The sequence below is a fragment of the Macaca fascicularis genome, chromosome 1 (genome assembly GCF_037993035.2).
Source record: "Macaca fascicularis isolate 582-1 chromosome 1, T2T-MFA8v1.1".
NCBI lineage: Eukaryota > Metazoa > Chordata > Mammalia > Primates > Cercopithecidae > Macaca > Macaca fascicularis.
This window is the reverse complement of record NC_088375.1, coordinates 173,841,559-173,851,610: the sequence shown is the minus strand read 5'-3', so window position 1 is coordinate 173,851,610 and position 10,052 is coordinate 173,841,559. Positions and strand designations below refer to the sequence as shown.

General features: G+C 38.8%; 1 protein-coding gene and 1 long non-coding RNA gene across 13 annotated transcripts in view; one reads left to right on the top strand and one right to left on the bottom strand.

The window, feature by feature from the left end:
* Window positions 1–10,052, top strand: part of NFIA (nuclear factor I A) — a 607,688-nt gene that overhangs the window by 11,774 nt on the left and 585,862 nt on the right. The window lies entirely within an intron of this gene.
* LOC107127321 (uncharacterized) overlaps window positions 1–10,052 on the bottom strand; it is a 415,876-nt gene that overhangs the window by 197,158 nt on the left and 208,666 nt on the right. For all 8 annotated transcript variants that reach the window (XR_010578128.2, XR_012419500.1, XR_006696081.3 and 5 more), the window contains exon 1: window positions 1,097–1,178. This is a non-coding gene — a long non-coding RNA (uncharacterized lncRNA). Of the gene's footprint in view, window positions 1–1,096 lie in introns of those variants that run through there.

Below are 10,052 nucleotides of genomic sequence, written 5' to 3'. Positions count from 1 at the left end.
GTGTGTACATGTGTATTTTAACTTGTAATTCTTAACTAGACATTAGAAACTTTATCAGGAATTTCAGGACAATGTTACATGCAGCTTTTGGCTAATTAGACTAACAGTAGACTATCCACTTCGACCCTGAACTTTTGTTCAGGGCACTTATTTTCCCATTAGAGTTTTTGCCAGCAAGAACAAGGTTTACTTGTATATGCTATGATGTTGCCTATTGCTTCACTTTACACAGCTTGTTAAACATTAGAAATGAATATACTGATTGGTTTAGCAATCATTTTCTAAGTTGTAAGCTTTAAAAAAAACCTGCGCGCTGATGTCATATTTTGGGTGAAACATTCTACTTCCTTGTATTTCAAGAGCTCATAGATTTTATAGACTGTTACTTTTTATGGCAAATTGTGTCATCTCTTTTTTTTTTTTTTCTTGCAAAGATCACCAAATGCTTCTCTTCTTTTAACTTGGAAAACTGTAATTTCTTTTTTGTAAAGTTTACTTGGAAGTTGCTTTTCATTTAAAATTATTTTACAGATGTTTTACCGCCGGGAATATAATATATAAAAGTGGTGGAAACATTTAGCAATGCAGCTGCCTAAAAATAAACAATGTTGAAAGCTCACATGCTGCTGTTTAGGCTGCATACTACAGGGAAGTTTCTCTCAACTTCAGGGCTTCTAGATCTTTGCTTTGAAAAGGGGTGAGAAATCAGAGCACTCTCTAAAGAAGTTATACAAGTTATCATAGGGAATAAATCAATTTGTTGCTTTCCCTCAAAGTGACCACATACCATGGCATTTCAGATCCATCAGTTACAAATAATTCTAATGTAAATTTCCCATTATTGATGGGAAATTGAAGACTTTGATGAAGGAGGAGGGAACTAATTAAAATAATACAAATTTCACGTTTTCTCTTAGATCTCTTTCCTTGAATAACACGCTCTCCCTCTCCCTCCATTCACCCACCTCGCTATCCCAAACAATTTCCCCAGCTGAAAGAAAAATTTAAACTTCCCTCTGGCTGATATAGTTCTTTAACCAAAGGATAGTACAAGATCGGAGTTTCACACTAAAGGCAAATAAAGCTTTAAAATTACCTCATGCGTCATCTGGCTGCACAGACTCCGGGCTCATAGTGGGAACCTCCGGCTTGGTCCTCCCAGCATACAAAGGCAACTCAGTGAATGCCCCCTCCGCCCGTGGAGACACGGCCTCAGCTGCCAGCGACGGGATATGCAATTTTGCTTTTTAATGAATCGTAAACAATTTGTATGGCAAATGAGTTTGTTTGTTTTAGTTTGGGGGCATATGTTGTACCAGGTTGTAGACAGTCACTACCTACTCCAGAATTTTAGGTGGGAATGGGTAGAGCTCTGGATGATTTTTATTTTTCTAAATAATAAAGACACACTAGGATGAAAGAAACTGGTTAATAAAAGACTGAGAATAACAACCTCTCTTCTCCTTCCCTCTCTCTTTTCCTCTCTCTCCCCACCCCCCTCATAACTCCCTCAGGCTTACAGTAGGGCTTTAGCTACACTTTTTGATAACTAACTGGAAATAATTGGTTGACTCGATTAATTTTTAATTTTTTTAGGTATAAATTTTAACTTTGTCTTTAAAAGACTACTTTTGTTTAAGAAACAGTTATTTTAAAATATGAAATACTGAGAAGGGCCATCTCTGTCCTCTATCACTTTTTTTGGTTGAAGCTAAGGTTGCCTTGAGGGACATGGGATATAAGAATGGTATCATTTTTTATATCGAAATGGAGCAAGAAAGGGGTCTTGCTATTGAAAAGTCAAATAAAAACGTTTATTCAAACCCACAGAGTTGTAAACAACTTAGAAGTTAACAAGCAACCAGGTTTCGAGCATGTACATTTTAACAGTAATTACCTTTGGCGCTGCCACTTATGAGAAACCTTTTGATATCTGAGCCACTTCTCTAATGCTTTAATCATGCAAATCAAGAAATAGATATTACGTATCAACTTAATCTAGCTGTGTTGTGACATCGCTGGTAGAAACTCTCCCATAGAAAACTAAAGAACCCTCATGAAATTTTCCTCAGCTCCAAATGAAATGGAGGCACCCTACAAGCATGTATTTGCTTCAAAATATAATTCTGTCCAGCAGAATTATCTCCATTCTACCCATATGGCATAAAGTGAAGGCAGAATGAACATTCTCCTCTTCGTAATGATAACAATGTGTTATGGAACTATTTTTATGTGAATTACAAAATGCACTTGTCTTGCTTCTGCCCTCCAATTTAAAAACTCATAGTGACTGTGAAATGAAGGCAACTAAATTATCCTACAGCCCCCTCACCCAATGCTAGGTCCTGAAGCACTTATTTTGGGAGCATTCTTTAAAAAATTTGACACACACTTTTAAAATCAAGAACTGTCTGTCACTTACTCAAACTTGTACAACTCAAACTTTGCATACCAGGAAAACACTTGAGCAAAAAGAATATGCTGTGCCTTGTAGTATAAATGCCTACTTTTTAAAGTATATATGTAAAAAAATAGCAAGATATTTCTATGAAATACTGCCTTACTATGTTCAACAATTAAAAAAAAAAAAAAAAAAAAAACTCAACTCCAGCCTACTTCCCAAATGATTGGCAGCTTTAACTACTGCAGACACAAAATTAAGAACTCATATTTCATGGAAATCTTTTGTTGTTGTTAAGATGTGTTGGATTCACATATTATGTTGTATTTACCATTTCAGTTTTCAATATTCTCAGCTGAAAAACTCTTCTTAATGATTGTTTGTTGTAATTCTTTGAAGATATTGCATAATGGAGATTTGTCTATAAATTTGCACTTATGCCTTTATGATAAACTAGGAAATTGCTACAATGTCTATAAATAAAAAGACTCAAAATTAGGAGATTCAATAAATTATAAAGCATATCATATTCTCAGCACTCAGCATATTTTTAAAGAGTCCATGGTAAACATATTTATACACTTTCTATTTAATGCATTTGCAAACTCTATTTTTAAGTATTTTCACAGATATTTTGCAGATATTTGCAGTACAGTGGCTCCACCTGAGCTTATTTCTAAATGCACAATTTTATTTTTATCGACCATTATAAATATATGTAAGTATATTCATATCTAAGAATATGCATTAACTTACAAGATTTCTATACACTCCAATATTATTTTCTCACAGTATAAGCAGATTGCAAGCAAAATCTGAATGGGGTAGGTTTTTTTTCTCTCTCACATATATTAACAAGTTATCCTTATCATTTTCTTTTAGGTTAGCCTTGTACAACATCTTTTAAAGTACCACTTACTATTTTTAGGGAGAAGTAAATACATTGAACTATGTTCCTACTTTTTTCTTTAAATCAAATTATGATCCAAATGTACTTCATTCAGAATTGTGATTGGTTACTTAAGCAAGCCTATGTACTTCTACTATCTTTTTTAAAATCTTGATTTCCTGTTGTTACACTCATATTTCCCCTGTGAACTTTAGACAGTGAAATAAATGCTTTGTCCTTACTTATTTTCTAGTTGATTTTCCTTCACCTGTACTGAATATTGACAGGAATGTTTCTAATTTAAAACCAAAAGAGTCAGGGGCTGATTAGAAGACAGGAAATTGGAGGATTAAACTGTCTGGTTGCACTTCCTTTACTTATCAGCACTCAGTAACTCACTCTCGATTACAAACTCAACAGGACAATTTTTACAATGCATTGTTTCTTCTGGATGTTTACATATAAACAGTGCATGTGAGGGTGTGCGTGTGTGTGTGCGCGTGCAACCAGGCATGCACATGTATCTGTATGTGTCTGTGTGTGCATTCATGAGTAGGAACAGAAAAGAACCAGCAGCTGGTAGTTATAAGTAGATGCTTTTAAGTGGGATAGTTTTAAACCAAAGGGGCTTATACTATGGGCATGAAAGTTCATTCAAAGACTATAATCCCAGGATATTCTCAAAACTTTCTTACCAAAACAGATCTGTGAAACCAAGCAAACAATGAAATACTATAAGGGGGAAAGCAAGATGCACTATTTTGAAAATGAAAAATAGATTGCAGTAGCCCTAATGCAGTACATTGTCTTCAAATTCCAAATGCCCATATTAGTGAATGAATAGAGAAGAGGACCCATAAGGGGGGGGGGGTGTTAATCCAACAGGCATTCAAAACCATTTTGAGATCCCTTTGGCACCAGCTGAGAAAGGAATCTTTCTAACTGTGGCAGCAGGCTTGAATGTTCCAGGTGAGCATATATGATGAAATGGGTGCTTGGCAGGGAATGAAATAGCAGATCAGGATAAGAGGGTAAGGATTCATCTTATGCCATCAGATCATTTAAAATTAAAAATAAATAACGAAAACAAAACACTGTTCTAGATTTTTACTGTGTCGTATATCTCTGCAGAGCCGTGCTCTGGAAACCACGCTGAGAATTATCATTCCTGACCTCACTCTGCTCACCTCTGTTGCCCTGAATAAGTATTTGTTGATTTGGCTTAAGAGAGTTCTAGATGAATATGTGACCATTTTTCCTGTTTCTAATTGCAATGGTGGGTTCTACTGAGATATATAGAAGATGAAGAGGAGTGTGTGATCTGACTAAATGAGTTGGTTGCTTAGACTGGTAGAGCTGGGAGTTAACATTTAGGGGCTTGTTCTGGTAGTCCTTTATTCCTTCACCTATTCATCAAATATCTATTGGGCCCCTACTAAGGGCCAGAGGGGGCGAAAATCAGTGGCTGCTTCTGCCAGCTGCCATCATTCAAGTTTTAAAAGCACTAGGGAATCTCTCTGCACCTAACAAATAACATTGATTGATAACTATCTGTGAAAATCTGTGCTAAGGGCTTTACATATTTTTTTTTATTTGTCATGTAGTCTTCACCACAAACCTATGAAGTAAGCATTATTGTCCCGCTTTATATATACAAGAACCAAGACTAACAAAACATTGCCCACTGCCTAAGGATGTGCCCAGGCCGAGGATGGGCCACCCAGACTGTAGAGTCCACTTGCTTAATCTTAGACCAAATTTGTCTGAAGTGAATTCATTATTTTAGCACTAGAATGTAACGTTATTCAGAACTTCACAGAAGTAGGATCATCCCTTAATAGGATGGTATTCTGGGGGCACAAGTCTGTTTGCTAAGACAATAGAGGCAGAAAAACGTATATTGTGTCAACAGCAAGAATAAGACACAAGTCTTGTGGTGCCTGCTCCCTGTTCCAGAAGCATTGTCCATGTTCCTGTTCTGAGGCAGAAAATCTAGTCTCATCACCAACAAAAGAAATTCATTAGATAGATGAGAGAGCCTCATTCAAAGAGTGCACCTAGGCATATTATAATACACCTTTTCATCAGAAGATGCATGCATGGGTCAGGGAAACCCAGGGTGTCTAAGTTCTTGCCAAATATTGAGAACATTTTTTTCTGTTAGTAATTTAATCTTTATTTAGCAAATATTTCACTTACAGATTTAAATGGAGCATTCCATTAAAGAAAATAAAAAAAAAAAAAAGAGGCCATCCTTCCAAAGAAAAGTTCCAGGTTTTGGCTCTCTGTCTATCTTTTTTGTAATAAGCAGAAATGCCAACATATAACAGTATTGGTGTTGAATACTTTTTGTTGCCACAGGATTGCTCATTAAAGGTTTGTCCCAATGTAGAGTTTTATGTAAGAGAAAACACAATGCAGGATATATATTGCCTAATGGCAAAGATCTTAATACACGCATTACAAGTAAACATCTATTTTCCAGACAACTGCTGACTATAAACAGTATGTCTCAGCCAGAGCTTTTTAATAGTGCCACATGTGGGACAGATTTTTTATTCCTCCTAATCCAAGTTCCTTTTGTGATCCTTGATGTGCACATGCTATTGCCCTGCTGACTATTTTAAATGAATGATAATTAGGAATAATGACCAGGTCAGAGGTAGGGATGCGTAATCCCTGGCAGAGCAGCCTTCCACCAAGTCAAAGCACATGGGGCCCTCAGAGCCGGGAGCCGGCACTTGTAAGCTGAATTGAGCACACAATGTATGTGGCTGGCCACATACATTGCCAAATAAATATCACATTACACATCCCATCTCCCCAGCGTGACCTTGGTGTAGACAAAGTCTAAACCCATCTAGGAGATGAGAACATTTTTGTTCCGAGAATGATCTCATCTGCCTCCTCCTACTCCTAAATATCCTTCAACCACCCTCGCCTTCACAGATGTGTACTTTTCAGTCCTGCTGAGGAAATGCCTTAGTGCCTGGGTTTGACAAGCCCTCTTCAAATGCTGAAAAGACAGTGTCGGCTAAATAATTGATTTCATCTATTCATTTAAGAATCAATTACAGTCATCCCACCTTATTCAAGGAAGATACATTCCAAGACCCCTCGCAGATGACTGAAATCACAGATAGTACAGAACCCTATGTATTCTATTTTTTTCTACACATACATACCTATGATAAAGTTTAATTCAGAAATTGGGGATAGTAAGGGATTAACAATAACTAATAATAGAACAATTATAACACTATACTGTAAAAAAAAAAAAAGAGTATGTGAACATGCTCGCTTGCTCACTCTCTCAGAATATCTTATTGGACTGGACTCACCTATTTGCAGACTGAGGTTGACCTCAAGTAACTGAAGCTGCAGAAAGTGAAACCACATATGACGGTGGACTCCTGTAAAATTATCACAAATTGTTTCGTTGTGTCTTACTTTAAGAAAAATGGCAGCCAGGCTCGGTGGCTCACGCCTGTAATCCCAGCACTTTGGGAGGCCAAGGCGGGTGGACCACGAGGTTAGGAGTTAGAGACCAGCCTGGCCAACATGGTGAAATCCCGTCTATACCAAAAATACAAAAATTAGCCCAGTGTGGCGGCGGGTGCCTGTAATCCCAGCTACTCAGGAGGCTGAGACAGGAGAATCACCTGAAACCAGAAGGTGGAAGTTGCAATGAGCCGAGATAACGCCACTGCACTCCAGCCTGGAAGAAAGGAGCAAAATTCCATCTGACAAGAAAGAAAGAAAGAAAGAAAGAAAGAAAGAAAGAAAGAAAGAAAGAAAGAAAGAAAGAAAGAAAGAAAGAAAGAAAGAAAGAAAGAAAGAAAGAAAGAAAGAAAGAAAGAAAGGAAGGAAGGAAGGAAGGAAGGAAGGAAGGAAGGAAGGAAGGAAGGAAGGAAGGAAGGAAGGAAGGAAGGAAGAGAGAGAAGAGAAAAATGGCAACCTCAGTTCTGGTTTTTGTAAGTATGCGAGAAGCAACCTGTTTTCAGGTGGTATAGCCTGAACTCTGCCCTAGTAAACAGTAAGGAATCTTTGAATGCTTGCCCAATATTGAGGTCCAAGTCAATACAGTATTAGTGGTAGAACTGCATAAGGAAAAAAAAAGACAAATAATTGAGGTGGGGGGGAATAACTATAGGAGGCTGCAGGAGGGGTTGATATAATTTCTCAATGGAAAAGTCAAGAAATAACAAAGCTAAAAATTGGGGGCACAAATGCACATGTCTTCAGACCAGGCAGGTCAGCTAAGTGGAAGAGGCAGTGGGGCTGTGATAAATACACACAGGAGTGTGTGGGGAGGGGTGGAGTCTTTGACAAACTGGAAAGTGATATCTGTTTACCACAAACAACAACAGTGAATACAACACTGTACTAACCAAACAGAATGCATCTGCTGCCTGGGGCCTAAAGCTATTGTGCATACACCATGGATCAGAAGGTAGAATGAGGTTCTGGCATCAAAGTGTTTTATTCTACAAAAAGAAAGAAACTTAAACGTTACATGGGAAAGGGATTACAGCGATGTAACCCACGTAAATTACTACACTACAGGTTAAACCATTCACGTCTGATCTTTTCTTCCTGGCAGACTTTTGTGGATGGGAGAAGACAGGCAGAGGACCATGTCAGTATCTAAAATAGGAAAAGGGGCGCTGGCGCAGGAAAGACACTTGGCAGACTAGAGATGTTGGGAGATGTTGGGGGATTCATAGGGGATGCAGAAAAAGAAGGCTGGTGATGATAGAGACCAGCAGAGCCTTACCTGCCCACTCCAGTTCCCTCCACTCTGGCCCCAGATTTTTCATCCGTGGATGTGGAGTCCGTAGGGTCTCATGGACTATGAGTTCCAGGAAAAGAGTCTTCCCTAGCACTCAGGCTGATGCTCATGCCCATTTTCTCCACCCAACAAACTCTATCCCTACTGCCAGCCTATGTATAAATGAAGGCTTCTCCCTGAAGCCTTCTCAGGTCCCCTCAGGCAAAATGAGTCACTTCCCCACTCCCTCCCTCTGGCCTCACAGCCCCTTGCTCATAGTATTATGACACTGATTAAATTGTGTTGCAGTTTTTCTGTTTACTATCCAACCCCACTACATTGCTTGTTGCTTAAGAATAAAGTCTAGGGTCCTATACTTCATATCTCCAGTGCCTAGCCTTTCGCAAGTATCACCTCCTTACTCACAAACCCCCCGACCACAAAAAAAAAAAAAAAAAAAAAAAAAGTGTAGTTCAGCAGGAGGTGAAGTGAGGGCAAGAAGGGCTAGTGGGTCTTCCAGGACTCTGCTTCCCCCAGAGCAGGAGCCTCAAGACTACAAGAGGTAGATTATCCAGCAGACTGCTGCCTGCTGTGTATTGATGGAGATTTGTGATGCCTCTGTGTTGACTGCTTGTTCTGTGTAAGCACTGAGCCCAGCAAGTGCTCTGCACACATGGGAGCAATTCCTCAAAACATCTCTTCGAGATCAATATCATTGTTTCCACTCCACCAATGAAGAAACTGAGTCATAAGGCTGAAGAAGCCAGTAAATAGTCTGAGAAACCCCAAAGCTGTGTTCTCCTATGCTGTGATGATGCGAATAGGTCTAGCATTGTCATGCTCTAAGGCTCAAAAAAAGACTGTGATAATTAAATGTGGGCAACATTTCATGTCATTTTGTAATGGAGAAGACTGGAGCCCTAAAGGCTAAAATTCTTCCAAAGTCAAAGTATTGACAAAGTTTGGGTCTGGAATGGAGGCCTCTAGTGAGCTTTCTGCTAAATACCCATGGTAGAGAATCATAGTGTTTAATTAAAACCAAGCAAGCATGTTCTCCTTCTCTTCAGTTATAGGTTAACAGGAGATTTTCAATTTTTTTTCTTTTGGCTTTTCTGTATCTTGTAATTTTTCTTCAATGAACATGTATTTTTTTACTTATAAAATAACATTTAACAAAATCATACTCACTAAAGATATTAGTCCTCTTCTCTTTGATCTCATAAAAAATGGCAGTAGCAGATGTCATAAGACTTTGGGCTTTGAGAATGTACATATATTCAAAGTAGAGTGGTGCCCATTTTTTCCATTAAAGTCCATACTCAACTGCTCAACTGTTGTTTTTAAGACTCCCTTTATTTTTTATTTTTTATTTTTTTTGAGACAGGGTTTCACTCTGTCCCCAGTGTGGGGCGGGAATGCAGTGGTGCAATCTCAGCTCACTGCAACCTCTACTTCCTGGACTCAGGAGATCCTCCCACCTCAGTCTCTCTGAGTAGCTGGGACTACAGGTATGCACCACCTCCCCCCAGTTAATTTTCTGTATGCTTTGTAGACATGCAGTTTCCCATGTTGCCCAGGCTGGTCTTGAACTCCAGGGCTCCAGCAATTCCCCTCCTCAGGACCCTCAAAGTGCTGACACTACAGGCGTGAGCCATTGTGCCCAGCCAAGACTCCACTTTCTATAGTGGGTCTGGTAGTTCTTCCTATTTCCCACTTCCCAGTGTAGCAGCTGTCAGAAGCACCGATTTCCGATTAAGCACATCTGGTCAAATCCTGGCTCTGCCGTGGGTGCGCTATATATAACCATGGGATGTACAGTGACATTCTGAATCTGTTTGTGTCTTCAAATTGGAAATAAAATAATCGTAGTGCATTAGGAGGATTAGATGAAACAACGCATATTGCATAGTCCAGAAATCTGGGAAGAATTCTCACACCCTCCTCTTGCTCACTCCACATCTAATCCCAAATAAATCCTGATAAATTTACCT